The sequence below is a fragment of the Dicentrarchus labrax genome, unplaced genomic scaffold (assembly GCF_905237075.1).
Source record: "Dicentrarchus labrax unplaced genomic scaffold, dlabrax2021, whole genome shotgun sequence".
NCBI classification, from domain to species: Eukaryota; Metazoa; Chordata; class Actinopteri; family Moronidae; genus Dicentrarchus; species Dicentrarchus labrax.
This window is the reverse complement of record NW_026136705.1, coordinates 24,400,437-24,419,854: the sequence shown is the minus strand read 5'-3', so window position 1 is coordinate 24,419,854 and position 19,418 is coordinate 24,400,437. Positions and strand designations below refer to the sequence as shown.

Below are 19,418 nucleotides of genomic sequence, written 5' to 3'. Positions count from 1 at the left end.
AGAACTTCAGTTCAGTAGAACATGGTCAAACAAAAACAATTAGTCCCTCTCACACAATCAAACACATGGGCGCGCGCACACACACACACACACGGTCCTGTGGCCAGTCAGTGAGTCAGTGGGTCAGTATGCTATGTTGAGTTATGGGCTGTATGCATGCAGGACACTCATTAAGTCCAATCTAGATCTGAACCGATGACATGACCAGAGGCTGTGGGGAGAGAGGGGCAGAGAGAGAGGGGGGGAGAGAGAGAGAGAGAGAGAGAGAGAGAGAGAGAGAGAGAGAGAGAGAGAGGAAGGGAGTGTGCATGTGTGGGTGTGTGTTTGCGGGTAGGGGGGCTGACAGTCTGACAGGCATTAATAATCACACTCAAACACACAGGCATACAGAGTGCTGTGATTAAGAATTCCTGTCTAAGAACTGTTCATGGCTCTATCACTAATTTCAGTACTACTAGAACTACTCGTTGCGGCCAAAAATGCCTGACTTCACAGCAGCCTTTCAAAAAAAACTTTAGTGCGTGATGTATGACTCAACGTTTTGTGCCGGGGACTGCTATGATTAATAAAACTTGCAGGAAACTGCGATCAGATTTGTGGAAAAGTTGCGGTGGTTGGACAAAATTCACAGGGATTGGTTGAATTTGCGTTAAAGGGACTGACTACTACCAATACTAACACTTCCGACACTATTCCAACCTCTACTACTACTTTGTAGCGGTCACTGGCGTTAAACAGCGGTGCCAGTCAGGCTCTTGGTCTGACAAATAAGTTAATTTTATATTACAACCAGCAAAACCCTACAAAGGAGCTGATACAGCCACTGACCTCTTGCTCCAGTAGAAACACACACCAAAATACAACAAGCAAGAAACACAACACAACACGAAACACAATACAGCAAACTTCCTTAATCCCCACAGTTTATTATACAGTCCAGTGCCAGATATACAAAACCCACAGTCCATTCAAAATAAGAAAGGACTCCCTTATTTTGATTGGACTCAACACAAAATGATTCAGTTCCAGTAATTGAGTCCTTTCTCAAACAAAACCTCCTCTTCTGTCACCCAGAAACAACCAAAAAATACGAAGTTTAGCCAACAAAAACGGATTAGAGTGAGCCACTTACTCTTATTTACAAGCTCTGCAATCAAACACCAGAGTCACCTCCTCTAGCCCGGGCTTTGCGTTGCTCACAGCTCCAAGGAATGAACAACCAGGAAGCCAGACAGTGGGTGCTGGGTCCGCAGTGTTGATAGGTGGATGGGAAGATTAATCCGATTCTGTAGAACGGGTGACTAAGAATACAGACTTCACACAAGGAAGCCGCGGGTTGGCAAGCTATGCGATGAACTGTGTAGAAGGGACTGAGGCCAATTGCTTTTCAAAGCGCTGGTATATGTATTCCTCGCAATGCTGATTGGTGGGTGTGTGCGTATGGGTGTGAGACGTCGGGATGGGCGTCCTTAAAGGTGCTCCCCAACTTTCATTACTACACCTACAGTATTACTGTAAGTTTTAATAGAGACTTCTAAGAGGACCTATGACTGTACTGCCAACATTGCAACAACAATGACAACTACTGCTAATACTCCTAATAGTGCTGCTTTTACAATTATTACCAATACACATACTATTTTACTTCCATCAAAAATATTACAGTTAATTCGACAACCACAACTACTTACTATGACCACCACTGCTACTATAAATACCTCATCTGCTTCCATTAGTACTACACTTACTGCTGCTAATGACGGTGCAACTACTAGAAAGTCTGTGCTACTGTACCACTACTGTTAGTTAGTGACTCGTGTTTTATTTACCGTGTCATGCAAATACAAGTTGCCAGCTCATGTGGACTTGGACGTGGATACAATACCAGACAAAGCGTTACAGTGGTGAAAACTTTTCCATTTCATTTTGATTTTTTACATACAACACTGCAATGCAAACAACAAACGTTGTCTTCCGTCCCAAGCTCTATAAATTAAAATCTGTCCCCAAATGATGTTTCTATTGCCACTACTATTAATAGCAATAATATAATGGTAAAAGTAACAGTGAAATAATAATAATTGTATTTATACAGCACTTTTCTAAACAAAGTTACAAAGTGAGACAACACACTAAACTGCTTCATGAGACCTCAACATTATTTCTACTGTGACTAACAACTAATGTTATTTCTACCACTTTTCCTTATACCACTAGACTAGACACTAGAAATACTACCTCTGTTCCTGCTACTACTGCTCATCCCTCCACAGCACTACTATACCCTGTCATCCCTACCACTAATTAATGCTACTGTTGCTGCTGATGCCAATACCAATAAGACTATAAACCATATCCATTTACCATAACTACTGAGATTCCTGTGACTACTACTATCAAAAATGATGAAGTATTTTAGACAGCATTTCTGTCAGCTGACTGCCACTATATATACACACAGAAAATACTAAATCTATCAGTCCTTATTCAAACTGGACAGGGTATCCGAACATGGACCCTTCCAGGAACTATTCCCACCTTGTTCTGTAAACTATAAGCTTCTGCCAGCTCTGATTCAGCTTGTTTGTATGCCGTATGAGGCAGTTCGCCTGTCTGTCTTATTTTTGGGACTGACTTGTATCTCCATCTGCGAAGCGATGATAGATTAGCACTGTCTGCTTCCCCCTGAGCTGAACAGAACAGAAACCACAGAGGATGACTGTTGAAAGCTGACATTTCAAACCAGGAAACACACTCTCACTCAGGCAGATAGAGATACACACAGACATGTTCACACTGACACCAAAGCAGAAACACACACTCGCATAAACACAGACATAAATACACATAGATATACAGTACTGACACAACTAAACTCACCCAAACGTGGGAGAAAACACTCACATAAACGCACGCATACGCAAGCATGTATACATGGTTACACGCAAATGCATTTGACACAAAAACACACACTCTTACAGTGCCAAGACACACATACAGTGCACACGGTCACACAGGTGCGCAGCAGCCTAGCCTTCCACCCACACAACAGACCTTGTTATTATAGTGTTACTGAGCCAGTTTCCTTAAAGCACAGTGACAAAGTGCTTTGAGTGCTTTTAAAGGCCAGCTGACATCACACACTATTGTTGGACTCGCTGGTTATCTTAAAAAATAATCAGCATTCTTCATGTGTCACTTTAAAAAGGGATGAGAGCACTGATAGACAGAGAAGAAGAGGAAGGATGCTGTGTGTTTCACTTCTCATCCCGCTGTTATTATTGGTGCTAAACCTTATTCACTGTGGGTATTATGGGTGCAATAGTTATCAGCACACTATGAGATGCAAAGGACCATAAGGGCAGCATGAGTCCAGTTCAATGTACTGAATGTACAGTTAAGTAGTGACATTTACCTTATTGTGACTACAAACAGCTTCAATAACCAAAGATAAAACTAGGCAACAGGAATTAAAGCGTAACACAAGCTAGTACACCACAGTGTGTGTGTTTGGCCAAAAGGTCAGACATGACTCAAAAGGAGAGTTAACCCACAGCCAAGGCTGCATGACTATTCCTCTGAACTGAATAAAACTAATCAGATTCAAGAGAAAATACAGATGATTTATCGTATAGCGATGAACTTGTGAATAGGACAGATTCTTTAGTCTGAGATTGGGTTAGGTTGGCTTCCCATTCATTGATAGTATGAATCACAATTTCGGCAAAGACGAAACATTTTAAAGGAAATAAAAAAAATAATTTAAAATGTTTTTGCCTTTGCAGTTAATTGGCGACCCAAAATTGCCTGTAGGTTTGAACGTGAGCTTGAAAGGTTGTTTGTCTCTATGAGGGCTGCACGATATGGTAAAAAATATTTCAACCGATATTATGATTACAATACGATTCACAATTTGTGTGGGAATAATCATAGTAATGCAACATGCTTTCCAGTGTGAGGTTTTTTTTGTGAGAACAGCAATCAGAATAGCGACTGTCAGAGGAGTGAAAGATTTGTCATTGTGAACAGAGCTCAAAGAATTGCTGATACATCTCAGCCCTCAACACAAATGAATTGAAATCAGACTAAAAAGTGAAGAGAACTTGGCTTACGGCTTTTTGTGACGGAGGGAAACCATCTGTCCCAACCTGAATGCCTCATCTGCAGAGAAAAACTGTCAGATGCTACAACGGTGGTACGTAAACTCAAGAAACATCTCAACACAAAACACTCCCTTAAACAGGAAGGATAAGAAATACTTCAAGCCACAAAACAGAATCAATGGATATTGTTATGTGGGTTTTGCCCTTGTATGCTTATTTTACTTTTGTACATTGAATACATTCAACAGAATAGAGAGCTTAATTTCTATTCAATGTTTATTTTAAGTTTTATCTGCAAATCTGCACAATGGATAGAGTTGGGGAACTGTTGGGAAACTGTTCGTATAAATGACTAGTGTAGGGAAATGGATAATTGAGTTGAATGCCTTTTCCCATGCAAAAAAACGATTTAATGATATTATAACTTGAAACTTTTAACTTTTTTTTATTTAAAAGGACAAGTGGATGAAGCCATGACCCTCAGGCATTGTGACAAACTCCAGTGAACAAGGTTTGTAATAGTCACTCAGTACTGTCAAAAAGTAAGACAGAAGCAGAACCAACAGCAGTGTATAGTGAGTAAGACCTCATACCTCAGCTCAAACAGTACTCAGATTTGACTTAACAGACTGAAAAAGAACAGCAAAATCAAGACAACTACACAGACCTGCTGAAGACAAAAGAGAAGAAAGGGGAATGAGAGCAATTGAAAAAAAGGAGACAAGAAAGGAAAAGAAGGGGGAGAGGAGAAAGCGACAAAGAAAGGAGTAAGGAGAAGACTTTTTTTTTTTCCACCTCTGGGCTTTATGGCTACCTGGCTCTCCACAGCGCATCACTGCGTATGTCGACTCACAGAGAGAGGAGGCTAATTTTAGCAGCCACCTCACAGCCCAGAGACGGGCTCTGATGATTGGCTGCTTGGAAGGTCCACAGAACTCAGGAGGAAGTGTGTGTGTGAGTGTTGAGTGGGTGATTAAGAGTGAGAAAAAGACAGAAAGGGAGAAAAAGGGGTTGATGAGAGAGTGAAAGAATGAGAGAGAGGAGAGAGAGCGTGTGTGTGTGTGTGTGTGTGTGTGTGTGTGTGTGTGTGTGAGAGAGAGATCAGTGGATTAGTAGAGTGACTCAGTGATTTCAGCAAGCACAAACACATACAGGCACTCAAACACACTCTCTCTAACAGGCATCAAGACAGGAATCTGGTACCTCGATACCAACAGAATTTAACCAGTTACGCTCTTCCTCCGAGGAGAATGCATTACCAACGCACATGTAGCCCGTCTAGTGTGACACATCATCTTGCTACTAAAACTGCATTGTATTTATGGAGTTAAAGGGAACATGGACATCTGCTCTCTTGCAAAAGGATGGGCAAAAAAAAATAGCAACTTTAAATGACACCGGGCTTCTACATGAACACCTCTCCTCAGCAATTACCCTTTTCCATTACATTCATAATACATGGTTCTCAATGATTCCATAAAATATAGCTCTTAACAGTACAATTAAAGGTCCATATGAACTAATCTGAAATGTCTCAAATTAAATTTTTTTTCCATCTAGCAGAAGCTATTCTATATTTTATGATGAAAAGAATTAAATAAAACACGCACAGAAATGCTATATGTGTAGTGCAAAATATTATATAAACGAACAAAAATAGGCTTAAGGGTAGAGCAAAGACAGACTAGGACAGCAAGCCGCACGAGGAACCACTTGCCAAAAACAAAACAGGATTTACACAAGTGGTTACTGACTAACAAGTATTAACATCCCAAAGGATTTGGTCTGACTCATCTTTCCTCAAGAGTAGTGTGAATCACAGGTAATGACATCACCAAACAGGGTCCAAGGTCTGCCGCAATAACCGCAATGAAGAAATATTGCATTATTGACAAGCCAACCACAAGCAACAGCATGTGGCGTTGCATCATCATGTCATGTCACGAGGTGTAAAGAGTGCTACTCACTAACTCTTAATTCACAGCCCAGTTCCAGGATCACAGCACCACAGGAAAAAGTCACGTAGCATCAGCCTCACTCGCCAAACCCCTGACTGGAAACGGCAGCCGTGTTTCAGGAGAAAACGCAGACCGGTCCGTTAATTATCCCAGTTCGCCAAAGCTGTGACGTTTGCATTGTGCGACTTGCCAGTGTTTGGGTTTAACAGGACCACAGACCCAGGAGGCAAGAGAAGGGAGAGTGCAGGTGATCAGTACGAGCAGACACTGAGATGAAACATTATCCCCCTGTATGCCTTATAAAGCAGTGAGCAAAAACAACAGGCCTAGTCTAAGGTCACACTAGGAAATCCGACCCGAATCCCTCAACAGTTTCCATGGCAATCGATATCCAAATCGGTATTCGAATGCTTCGTTTTTTGGTTGTTTTTTTGAAGCCAGGTTGAAACATGATCTTGTTGTGTTTCCTCACACAGACCTTTACCTGGGCGGGCCGTTCAGGTATATTAACAGCCGGTGACCCATTTCAGCATTTTGCAGAGAAACACAGAGAGAGGGAGAGGGAGAGGGAGAGAGAGCGAGAGGGAAAGATGTTATCTGGTATTACATTAGAAGACGTGGACTCGATGCATAACCAATTTTACAAACACAGAGCGGGTAAACCATTCGGTACCACGTTGATTTCGCAAACCTTATTTACAACATGCCTCCTCCACAAGCAGCTCATTTGCTGTTGTAAAAACTGATGTAAAAACTGAAGCGCTGATAAAGGGAGAGAAATGTGTAGCTTCAAATATTCGTGGGCCATTTTCACTGAAGTCCAAAAAATTGGATTTGAGACAGCCTTATATGAAAGCTGGAAGAGACATATGGTATGTACGTATTGTTTGGTATCCAAGTTCTATGTACATACAAAAAAAATGGACAAAATATATGCTGAGACAAATGAGGGATGTTGGGGGAAATATATTATTCTATTTAAGCACATCAGACACACTTCTGAATCTCTTCAGTGAATTCTACCATCCTCTTCATGTTGGTTTTCTATTACAGCAGCAAGATTTCCCCATATTATTCTTCAGCAGAGGACCACCTCTCTTCTATTTATTTCTCCCTTTAACTGAGTTGGACGGAGAGGACGAGAGAGGGAGGAGAGCTTAGTGCAAGAATGGCAAACATATATATTTAACAGACGGACAGGTTGAAATGGGATGAGAACGCAAGGAAAACAGAAAACATCTGGCTCGTCAGACATCTCTCCAAATGCACAAATTCGAGAGATGAGGGGAAGAGAGAAGAAAGACAGGGAGGAGAATAAAGACAAACAGAATGAAAAAGGAACAGCAGAAAGGTAGCATAAGTGGAAATTCAACTGGCTAGCATCTTTTCCTGATGTTCTTCCAGGAGAAGCCTTTTATCCTGGATTTTATGTTTCGCCTCCATTTTTTCACTCTAATTTTCCCTCCTTTTTTACAGTCTGGAAAGTAAAAACGGAGGAGAAAGAAAGGTACCTTTAGGTTAAGGCAGGCTATCTAGAAGACAAATATGCACTGAGAAACTGTCCCGTATCAGCCAAGAAACTGCCTGGGAATATAATCAAGACTGGATTAGCACACAGCCCAGGTGTTCATACAGTAAATATCCATGACATTTTTCATAACATGCTACTCTCTATCGTGATACATTGCAATAGGAGTTCAACCTACTTTAACCTGTTCATGAAAGCATCTGTATTTGATGTTTAAAACACTTCTTTTTCAGGACAAATGCTTTGCTTTTCAAAATAAAATAATAAACAATATAGTCCTTAAAAAGTAAGGGAGGAGCAGGATTCTTATAAAGTCACAGTACTGAATGAATGAATGATACTCAATAGACTTACTGCACAGAAAATAGTCATTTGCAGGACAATCTTTTCATGACACAATTAGTTATATTTATGCAAAGTCTTTGACAACCCACCTGCATTTTTTTTAAAGCTAAGCCCTGAGGTGTAATTCAATTTTTTTTTCCTTTCTCCTTTTCACCATCTACGGAGTCAGTCAGACATAGTTCAGATGGTGGCTTGTTCTTTGTGTGAGTGCTGCAGAACAGGCACCATGCAGGGCAAAGAGCACAGGCCTGAAGAAACCTTTCAGTGCTCTCGCTACACCCTGCTTCAGATCAGGACGAATGAGAGGGAAAGAGGCGTAAAAAGCAACAGTGAAGGGAGTCACCATTATTATGCAGAAACATTATCTCTCGCTAAACTGAATCGCTCGCATCAACAGCCTTTACCGACTTGACACTTTTCAAATAACACATAAAGGATTTGATAGGAATGTGAAAAGGATTTCCTCTTGCTCTTTCTATAGTCCCCTCTCCCGTCTTAGATCTGAAATGTCACATCCGCAGCTATTAGCCAAACTTCGTACTGCCGAGCACTGAAAAGGCACTCAGCCTACAATTTATGCCCCTCATTAGCGTGAGACGAGACAGTGAACAAGTCCTTTTGAGATTTCTCTGAACGCCGGCTCCTCATCACAAGCCCCTGGCCTGAATGATGCGTGGAGCGACGGCCCTCCCCTCCACGCCAAGGGCAGGCTGATTGCCAAGGCTTCACTCAAAGGTCATGCAATTAAGCTTTGTTCCCGCTTCAATAAGGATTTGACTGACTGACTGTGCTCCTCCGTTTGAACAGATGTGATTTTTGGCCTCCAGCAAGCTAAAACTCTGCCCTCCGTTCATGTTCACGATCATAGATTGAAAGAAATTAGTCTGAGACAGAAGAATAAGACAGAAATGATTATCCATGATCATGCATGCAGCTTGTCCACAAATGTAAATTTAATTATCAATATTCAGGACTGCAGTCGTTTAGAGGTTAAGTAAGCTGGACTTTGAGCCAGAGGCTTCTTGGACTGGAATATGGTCAGGGAAAAGCTCTTCTCCCTAAATATCCTTGGGGAAAGCATTTAACCTCCAAACTACTTCACAGGAGCCACTACATGGCCATATATATATACAAGGGTAAATGTACTGGGTAGATTGCACACATGCTAAATCATGTAAAAGAATGAATATCAAGGAAAACATTGCTGGTAGAGAGCATATAATTTCATGAATTATGAGTTATAAAAGGCATAACAAACACCCACAATTTAATTTAATATAAAATTCAAGCTTTTTACACAACAACTGGCTTGAACAAGGCATGTAGCCCCCAAACCGCTCAAGTGGATAGGCTCAGCAGAGCCTTGTACTCTGCGGCTCCCAGGTGTGAATGTGTGTAAAATCATGAATATGAAGCAAGATGTTTCTGAGAGAGGAAAAGAGAGAGCGAACATGCTTAGAAAACCATCCCTCAATAAATAAAAGGTTAAAAAACTGGGTCACTGACAAGAAAGAGTGAAGGAGACTTAAGAGGCAGGAGCAATAAGCCAATTTCCCCCCACAGAGTCCGATGCAAATATCATTCTTCATATGGCGGGCTCAGGCACACGATCTGGTAAAATGGCAAGCAGAGGCTGGGGGGAGATGTGACCTAGTTTTGTAGATGTGTGGCTGAAAAACAACCAAAACAACTACATGATTAATGCTGCTTTGCATGCCTGCGTCTACTGCAACTTGAATTGTGTCATGCTTTTTAGAAGCAGAATTTACTAATAGGGAAAAACGAAGTTGATTAATATGAATGGAAGCCAACCTGTAGCTGCCTGTTCTGAAGCTCAGCAGGTTTACCTTAAAGTAATGCCTTCAGAAACAAACATCAAGGACAGACCCAAGATAGAGGAGTCTAAATATCATCAGACAGATCTGTAGCTTGTTTTACCCCACATGAAGTGCCGAATGGGTGGTATCTGTCACACAAAACAATATTTTGCCAGTTCATTTTTATATAGTTTTTTATGATTGCTCTAATGCACTAAACTCCACCCATCTGGTGCTGTGTGCAGGAAAATAAACTCTATGACTTGTGAATAAGAGTTGGTCTGCAGTCTTATAATAACATACTTCTTCTCAACTGGCCCCATATCAACGCCCACTCTAATGCGAAGAGCTCTGAGTCATTTTAAGTAACAACCACTCATCAAAAGATCTTTTTGATTTTCAAAAAGGAAAAAAAAAAATCCAGTCAGATCTCTTACCGTAATAAATCATCAGTCTGTGCTGTTCAGTGGGTTCCAGGAGTTATTTTATTTTCAACTGCAACATTTTTTCTCCTTCAATCCATCTCATCTGCTTCTACTAAACTTAGTGATTCAGTACAATCACAAGGATGAAAAACTCTGTATGGAGTATATTGTTACTTTTCGTAACACCCAGAAATTGTGCATGAACATTTTGTATTAACTATGTGAGAGGTTTTTCTTCTACTTGAGAAAAGTGAGGGACACAACATGTCTTGTATCGATGCTTTTCTCAGTTTCATTGTTGAATGTGAGGTGTGAGGGGGTTTAGAGAGAATCCTTCAAGGGGCATCCTACAGTGCACCTGGTGGAGCTTGCTCCCTATGTGCCAGGGCCGAGTCCTTGCTGCAGCGGCCATGGGTTTGGGTTGCTGGTTGTGGTACCCTCTCTTTCACCCCTCTTTCTTGTCACTCTTCAGCTGTCCTATCCAATAAAAAGCTCCATATATATATGTATATAAAGAAATAAGCCTTCACTCTTTGCTCTTTAATCATAATATCAACATTTTGATAATCAGATTACTAAATTTTTGAGCAGTTCTAAAGAATGACATGATATTTGAGGGGAGAGATCTTAACAGAATACAAAAAAACATACATACCCACTTGTAGAAAAATACTTGTAAATTTGATTTAGTTTAAAAACAAACAAAAGCTTGCATCATTCGTAAGGTGGAGTGTGGAGAGAGACACAGTATATCTACTATGGTTGAACTTGCTTTATACATTGCTATTCTGACTCATTGCATAGCCTACTAAGTGAGACTTTTTCTGACCTTTTTGGAGTTACACAAATATTGTGTTTGGATGAAGTTTTAGTCAATAGCCACTTAGACTTTTTAAAAGAAAGTTAACAGAGGCTGTAAATCAAGGTACAATGAGGTCCATCGTAAGAAGGCCAGTGCCTCCCTTGGTTTATCCCCAAATTTCCAATAGGTCAGGTAGATTCAGCTGAGCAGAAGCCAACTCCAGTTAACTGTGAGAGCGCACATGTTCTCCAGCGCTCGCCAAGCAGAAAGACTCTTGCACGTGGTGGCTGCTTTGTGGGCTTGCTGATTTAGTTGTACACACACACACACACACACACACACACACACACACACACACAGACACACACACAGAGACACACACAGAGACACACACAGAGACACACACACACACACACACACACACACACACACACACACACACACACACACACACACACACACACAGGTGCCATTCTTTGCCGCTCCATATTTCTCACTCGCAGCTGCCTGTACAATTCAGTTGTTGAATTTGTGCACAAGAGTTTATATTGTGCGAGTGGCAGTTAACATCTGCGCATGTGAAATAACATAATTTGCTGATGAGCATGTTTTATTGTGTTCGTGGCATACTGTATGACATAAATCTGGCATAAATTAAGTTGCTCTAGCCATGTGGTGACTTTGCTGAACAGGAGCTAACAACACAACTCTGGATGCTTTGCAATCTTTGTTGTGGCTTGAACATGCTCACAATTACATCTCGCCATCACAGAGAGGGAGAACCTTGCAGATATCGGCTTTTAGTCATTGTAGCGGAGTAAACTTTCATGAAAGTGATGGAGTTGCACATTGTTTCTATACTTCCCGACTGTCCTTGACACTGTGGTGATGATGCCGGTGTTGTGTGTATGTATGTGCGTCTGCGTTTGTGCAGAGCAGCAGAAGTAAACAGAGATGACTTCCGAAGCCAGATTTACACAAATCTTTTAGAAGAAACACAGACACCTGAGCATCAATTAGGCACACTTTGCCAGCGTCAGGGAGGCAATAATGAGACACACAAACACCTTGAACGGCACGGATACTGAAGCCTGCACAGTTAAAACTTTGAACTCACTTTCAAGTGCCGTGCGGCACTGAAATATAGAACACCAGAAAACTGTAGACATTTTCTTGTGTGGAAATTAATATACCAGTTTTACTGTCTGTGCATCTCATTTAAGGCTTTTTGCAGCATGTTTACCTAATGGTCACACTCTTTCACTGACTTTATCCTTTACCTTCTTTCTCATGCATTTTTTCACAACATCCTCTCTATCTGTATTTATTTCACCAATGCCATTCTTGCTTGCTATCTTCATTTCATTGAACCCATCACACATGAGTGGAAGAAGAAATAAGGGCAACTTTACCCATTAAAGACAAACACACACAGACACACACATAGACACTGGCGATGACTGGAAACAAACAGACACAAGAAGAAGACAAATGATACATGCAAAAACACAACAAATGCTCATGGGTGCACAAATATTCACTTCCCTCTCCAGACAAAATACACACCAGCTGATTATAGTTTATATTTTTCCAAGAAGTTCTCCGGCCAATACTGCTAGTTTATGTTACAACCACAAACATTGGTGCTCAGAGATGGAAGCTCAACAAGTAAAAAGGCTTATTTTGTAGGCCACAGAGGCAGGCCAACTCCAAAATAGCTCTCTTTCCACACTTAATGAACATCGAAGAACTTTCATTAGGTTTGAAGTGTTTAGTGCCTAAGAACAGAATTTAGGACCATTCAGGAATCTCATTTAGACTTTATCAAGTCGACAACAAGCATTAATGATCGGAGATAACCAACTAAACTTGGTAGTAATTTAATGCTTGGTGAAAAAGATTTTGTCAAAAGAACATGATGACAGCGTGTTATATTAAGATATTCTCTATACTCTGTTCTCTGTCACATCAAATCTGGTATTCGCCATCCATTTATCATTTACATTAGTTTACTTGCACAATAAAACACAATAGCAGAGCACCAAATAAGAGGAAAGAAGCCAATGTTAAATCACGCAATAAATGTCAAGCAAAACAAAATACATACATTAATGTGCACCTGTCCACTTATCATCTCTATTCATCCAATCATCATCCATTCCTCCATCTATGCAGTTTTCTGTCCTTTTATAATTGCACCCATCACGCCATCTCATTTCTTCCCATCCATCTCTTCACCTCTCTATCCCTGAATGTGTTGCTCCTCACCTTCCTTCTTCACCTTAATATCCATCATTCCCTCCAATCATTTCCATCTCACTTTGTCAACCTAAGCCATCTTTTCATCATCCACACTTCCTAATCCATCCTTACTTCCTTCACCCTCTTAGCAGTGAGCGTAAACAATGCTTTTGTTTTTTTTAGACTGGAGCACCTGGTAGGTAAGCAACGGGAGCAATACTGACAGTTTAATACAATGGCTGGAGGCTGTGTGTGTGTGTGTGTGTGTGTGTGATTTGTTTATTTGCACTCATCTCCCGGCTGGTATGTGTCGCCATGCAAAGCTCTCCACCATCCAACCAGGCTGCTCATCCATTAACAGGGCTTGGCACATGGGGTGAGAGAGTGTGTGTGTATGTGTTTGTGTGTGTGTGTGTGTGCGTGTGTGTGTGTGTGCGTGTGTGTGTGTGTGTGTGCGAGAGAGAGAAAATGTAACATCAACTCTGTGCATTCCTGTAGTTGTTTGCATCTGGTTGCCATGGAGTTTCACAGCTGTTTCTACCAGACCCTAATGAGCTACAGCAGCTGCTAGCCTGCTAGGACACACACACACACACACACACACACACACACACACACACACACACATATATGTATACATACACATGCTTGTATCTGTACACATGATTACTTAACCATTAATACATGTCCAACAGTGTTCCAGAGGACTAGAACCTGTAATATGTCTCGCAAGGATGTTGGCACGTTGATGAGTTAACACAATAAGCTATAACATCTGCACATCTGGATGTGTATGCAGCTGCCTGGGACTCAAAGCTTAACATACAAGTTGTTTAAAAACACTTGAGAATGGTTCACAAAGCTTGTCAATACCCCGAGGAAATTTTCCGATGTCCTAATCTGATTGCAATATTACCTCAACAAATGCAAGCAATAAGGAAGAAAACAACGGGCCATTCAGCAGGCTCGCCTGCACTTTCGAAAGTCTCCTCTATGAGTTTTCCTTGGCTTGGTGCATTTTCTACAGCTTACTTATTATTAATGATTAATTATGATACCAATATCCACTGGCATATTCCACTGTTTAACCCATTCACAATCATCTGTTGTGGTTTTGTCAAATTTTAACTTCTTTATTTTTTCAACACTTTGTGTTATTTTTTTCAACTTGCTACAATTCCTAATTCTATTAAAAAAAAAAGAAAAAAGAACAGTAAATACAAAAGGAACACAGGGAAAGTTTCCATCTTGGCCACAAAAACAAATTTTCTAACTGGCAGGTTCAAAAAACAATTCTTGAGAGTCTATATTAATGAAACAAACCTACTACTGATTAACGTACTGGACGATGAAACTTGTGTTTTCATTCAAGTGGTATGCTTGTATAGTATTATCGCTTGTACATCAAAAGTATTAATAATAAATCTTTTATTTGGCTTTTGACTCAACCAAAGCTGTATGAACACTATGTGCATGTTCAGTGTACTGAAATTCGTAATCTCAACAAGTTGTGGTTTACTTTTACAGGCCCTGGTGCTGCAGCTATTGTTACGGATACAGTTGCGAATACGCACTGCATGCACGCTCGACTTGCACTTTCACACACACATACACATAAACATACAGTAAACACACTCTTAAGGATGCACACGTAAAATTTATCATGCAGAGAGAGAGTTCACACATGCTGAGGCACTATCTTCGGTGGCAACTCTCGTCAATACCACTTCCTTCCTCCCATGGTGCACTGGGAGTGGCTTGGTCTCTTGATAACACTTGTTGTTCGACAACCTCTTCCAGGCTGTGACACGTAAGACACAGTAAAGTCTGCTAAACTTAGCCTATTAGCCTCCAGCATCTTAAAAGCTGTGAAACAATGTCACCTGATCTGACCATTATCAAGTCATCTTGTGAGCTTATGATATACATACTGCAGCTCCTTAGACCTACTTTTAGCACCAGGAATCACAGTTCTGGATTTCATTCTGTACTTCTCCGGTCTTACAAAGGGTTAAAGGGCTTAACCAGATATGCCCAGATTTGGCAAAGCTACAAAAATCATTTGATTTGCACATGCCCCATATACACATAAATGAGACCTATTATTTAGCCTGGTTGTGCAGACAAAAGGACATACCTGGTGTGGTATGTAAAAAGAACAAGAAACATCAACATATATCGTAACTCGGGCTTACGGACATCTCCATAAGCCCGAGTGGACTGATTTTCAGACTAAAAATGAACCGATCACCAGACTCAAAGATTCACATGAAACTAGAATTTTGAATTCAGACATTCCCCTGAATGTGTGGTATAAAATTTCAATACCACAAGCCTGGAAGAAACCCCCAGCATGCAAAGTGTAGGGCCGTATCGTCTTTTTTTACAGTGCCACACCAAACTCCTGTATCAGCCTAGAGTCTCATGTTTTACCTATAAGACGTTTTGATGCCTTTCTTCATCATCTGTCATGTGGAAACCTCAGATTTCCACACAGTCAGGGAAAGTAAAAGTGTGCATCCTACTCATAGTTATGTTACAATAACCCAGGGCACCACAGAGCTTCTCTTCTGCCGGGCTGCTGACAGCTTTGTCAGCCCAAGAGTCAGTGGACGGCAGTAGAGGAAGTTGTAGCACTGGAGCAGAGAGTGTCAGAGCAGCAAACAGACTTCCTTGTCTCGCTGTCCGTCATCACACTGCCAGCTGTTTCTATTACCTTTCTCTGCTACCGTCATAATTAGTTTTGTGTTTTTTTGGTCATTTTGAGACTTGGTTTGTAAAGTTTACAACCTGCTATGCTGTTGTTCTGTATTGCTCTGTGTACAGTGATGCAACAACAACAACAAAAAAAAGTGTAGACATTTGACTGACAAAATGCGTGTTGACTCAAGCTCTTCTCAACTGAATCGAATCATCAACTTTTCTGGGGCAGCCCCAGCAAAGTGTGTGTGCATTCTTGTTTCGGTATCCGACAAATGTGTGCATGTGTGTGTCTCCTCTGCCCATGTAGCTGTGTTTTGACAAGTGTCACACAATCCCCTGCGGGAAAGCAGGGGGATTTCTCTGAAGAAGGGGAGCTCTGCTTTTGTCAGAAGAGATGAGGCCAAGAGCTGCTTAGGAAAGAGTCCTCTGACTGGTGACTCAGTACTACTCCAGTTACATTACATTACATTATAGTGCTTTTTTTTTTTTAAATGAGGCCCCTAACCATTAACCACCCGACCAAATATGTGCTATCTGTGTGTGTACTGTATGTCATAATGACTTCCTGTTTGTCTACAAAATTTTAAAAATCCTCAATCTCTGCCCTCATCTAAACTGAGATAAAAACAGCTATACAGAAAAAGGAAGCATTTGACTGTGTCCTCCTTCCACAAAGTTAAGCTCTCTAAACCACATCTAAGAAAAGTCAAAGCTGGAGTGAAAGACTCGCAAAGGCGCAAATAGAGACGGCACATTTTTAGAAAAGGGCTACGTTGTCATTACAAGTCCACAGTGTTTACCATTTGCCACACCTCCCTTAACCAAGGGTGAATATCGTTCCATAAACTGAGCATTGTGAGCCACTGTTCCGTTTTCTTCCCAGTAGGGATGCAGTGATGAGGATTTTCACTGCCTAAAATATCACCCTTTTTGACCTGCCTTGATTTTTTTTTTTTTTTGTTTCAAATAAGCTTAGAATTTGTGTCAAATTCTCAAACACTTACCAGAAACTCCACAGTCAATACACTCCATACAGTGTTTCAATTCATATTGGAATTTGTATTCAATTACAAAATATGCCATGTATTTCAATGAAACCAGACTGTTAACGGACAAAAGAGACTAATGTGTGTGTGTGTGTGTGTGTGGATACAAATACTACAACCCAGAATTAAAAACCAGATGAATTTTTGACATAGCCCTGATAAGCATCATCTGCTAATATTTTTCAACCAGTGAAACTTGTGGCCTATTATTCTTGCTTATGATCTTGTTCAACACTAAATGCCACATGTAAATGTGACATTTGGTGTTTGTAGTCGTTTCTTTGATCTATATTATCCTAATTTATCTACTGCTTAGATACAAAGAAAGCCTCTACATCCTTTTAATTAGCAAGGTCAAGGAAAACAGTCTAAATCATGCTCACTCCTTCAGAAAAGCTGAGACTACCCACTCTTCACATCCACTCCACACTCAGCTGCTTTTTCTTCAGCGCTTTTCAGGATGCTGGTTTTCTGTTTGTGTCATGGCTGCTGCCCATTGTCTTTAAAGTAAAGATAGAGGTGGCAGGTTGGACAAACCAAAACAGTGCAGATACCTGGAAGCTGAGCAAAGGAAGTGATAATCCTCTCTGCTAAAGAGTAGTTAACTGCATAACAAGTGAAAATGAGGAATGTGACCTTAAAAAGGCCAGCGCAGCTTATGTATTATTAGTGAAAGCACTGTCTTTTGATCTGTAAAACATACAACAAGTTGCCTCAGGACACTGACAGCAGTTACCAGCACTGCTGGTTGAAGTGGTGACATGCAACCAGTCATTTCTGAAGAACTGTATTCTTATAAACTAGCTGAAGGATAGTTTCTTTGTCACTATATTATAAATTCACAAGAAGAGTTGCCCTTTAGAAATAAGAGCCGTGACCCAATTAACATGCAAATGGATAAGCACTAACTACACATGAGAGTTTCTTGGCTTAGTTGACTAAAGGCTTCAGTATGCTTCAAATGAACTCGGTCATACAACATGTCGCCCACTCCATCCCACTGCCTCCCTAGTCTCTTTCCAAGTCTTTTGCATGTGTTTGTAGTCTTGCTTAAATTGTGAAAAGGGCACACAATTTTGGACAGTCTGTCCTCAAAGGCACTCATTTTTCTGCACATTCAATCCAACATGCTCTCAGTTTGAAGCATACTTAACCTTACATTCTATGCAATGTGCAAACTAACAAGAATAAGTTGCTGCCTTGCTGTACTAACGCTCCAATAACTTAAGGTACAAGACATTTAACTTATGTATTGTATAATGGGTTTCCATTGTTGTTCCATTGTCCTTGTTTTGGATTAAGAAAACTAGACTATGGGGTTCTCGTCATTCATCCACCTAGAGTGTGAGCAGCTAGGAACCAAGATCAGCATTATCTGTCACCATTTCTCCAGCAGCACCAAGTCAAATGCAAGCTTTTCATGCTCAACAAGTTAAGTTTTTCTGACATTAGATCAGATCCACTTGCAACGGTCTTGACTTGACAAAACTTTGCACTGAACTTTTTGTCAGATGTCACCCACCCCTTTTCTTTGTTCAACCTTTCCTGTCACTCGCCACTACCAAAAAAGCAGAAAGATTACTGCAAAACATCACCCTTTACGAAGGAGCAGCGTGCCCCAGAGCAAGGCGAGGAGGCAGCGTTATGAAAGGGAACGTGGCCCCTGGCTCTTCAGCTGAGGCCCGGGTCAGAGCAGAGAGCTACAGTAGTAATTACTGAGAGACTGATTGCTGACAGGACCTTCCAACAGCCTGTGGTTAACTGGATGGAGCTGAGGGGGAGGAAGCTTCAAATGCACAGGCATGACAGATGCTCTGCTGATGACTTGTACTTCAGGGTGGTTCGGGGGCATGTATGCCATTTTGCTCTGTTCATTCTCCTTTCAAAAGTTACAAAAAAGGAACATTTGTGCTCTTCAACTACAGACGGTTTTTGACATTTTCCAGGGGGAGCAAAGGGAGAAATCATAGCAGAGGCGAGACCAAATTACCCTCTAAAATGGTATTAATTCATTTTGTAAAAGATTTTTGTTTTAAGTGCTTCATTGAACATCTTTAGAATTTTAGAAGTGCCATCAGAGGCTGTTACCTCCTCTACTTTATTCAAAAATCACCCCTGATAATTTTTAAGAGAAGATGTAATTTGTTCCAAATGGCAGATAGTTATTTTTGGAGTGAAACTCTTCAAACAGCAAGAGACGAGTTCTCCTTAAACAGATTTGAACCCACTTCACTGACAGAGTGGGAGGAATGTGTGATTGTGGCAGGCAAAGCATTGCCACAACTGGTACAGTGCACCATTTTCCGACTGGTTTACGCCAGTTTCTTCCTCAGGGTGGTCATTTGAGAGCCCTTGGGATTGTTCATCATGACCATATTGATGTTCCAACCTGGTATTTTAGCCAACCAATCTGTGCCATCCATGCGCCTGGTTGATTTAGTTGTGGTGAC

The 19,418-nt window shown here is 40.9% G+C and overlaps 1 protein-coding gene across 1 annotated transcript in view; it reads right to left on the bottom strand.

The window, feature by feature from the left end:
• jade2 (jade family PHD finger 2) overlaps nt 1-19,418 on the bottom strand; it is a 170,742-nt gene that overhangs the window by 121,563 nt on the left and 29,761 nt on the right. The window lies entirely within an intron of this gene.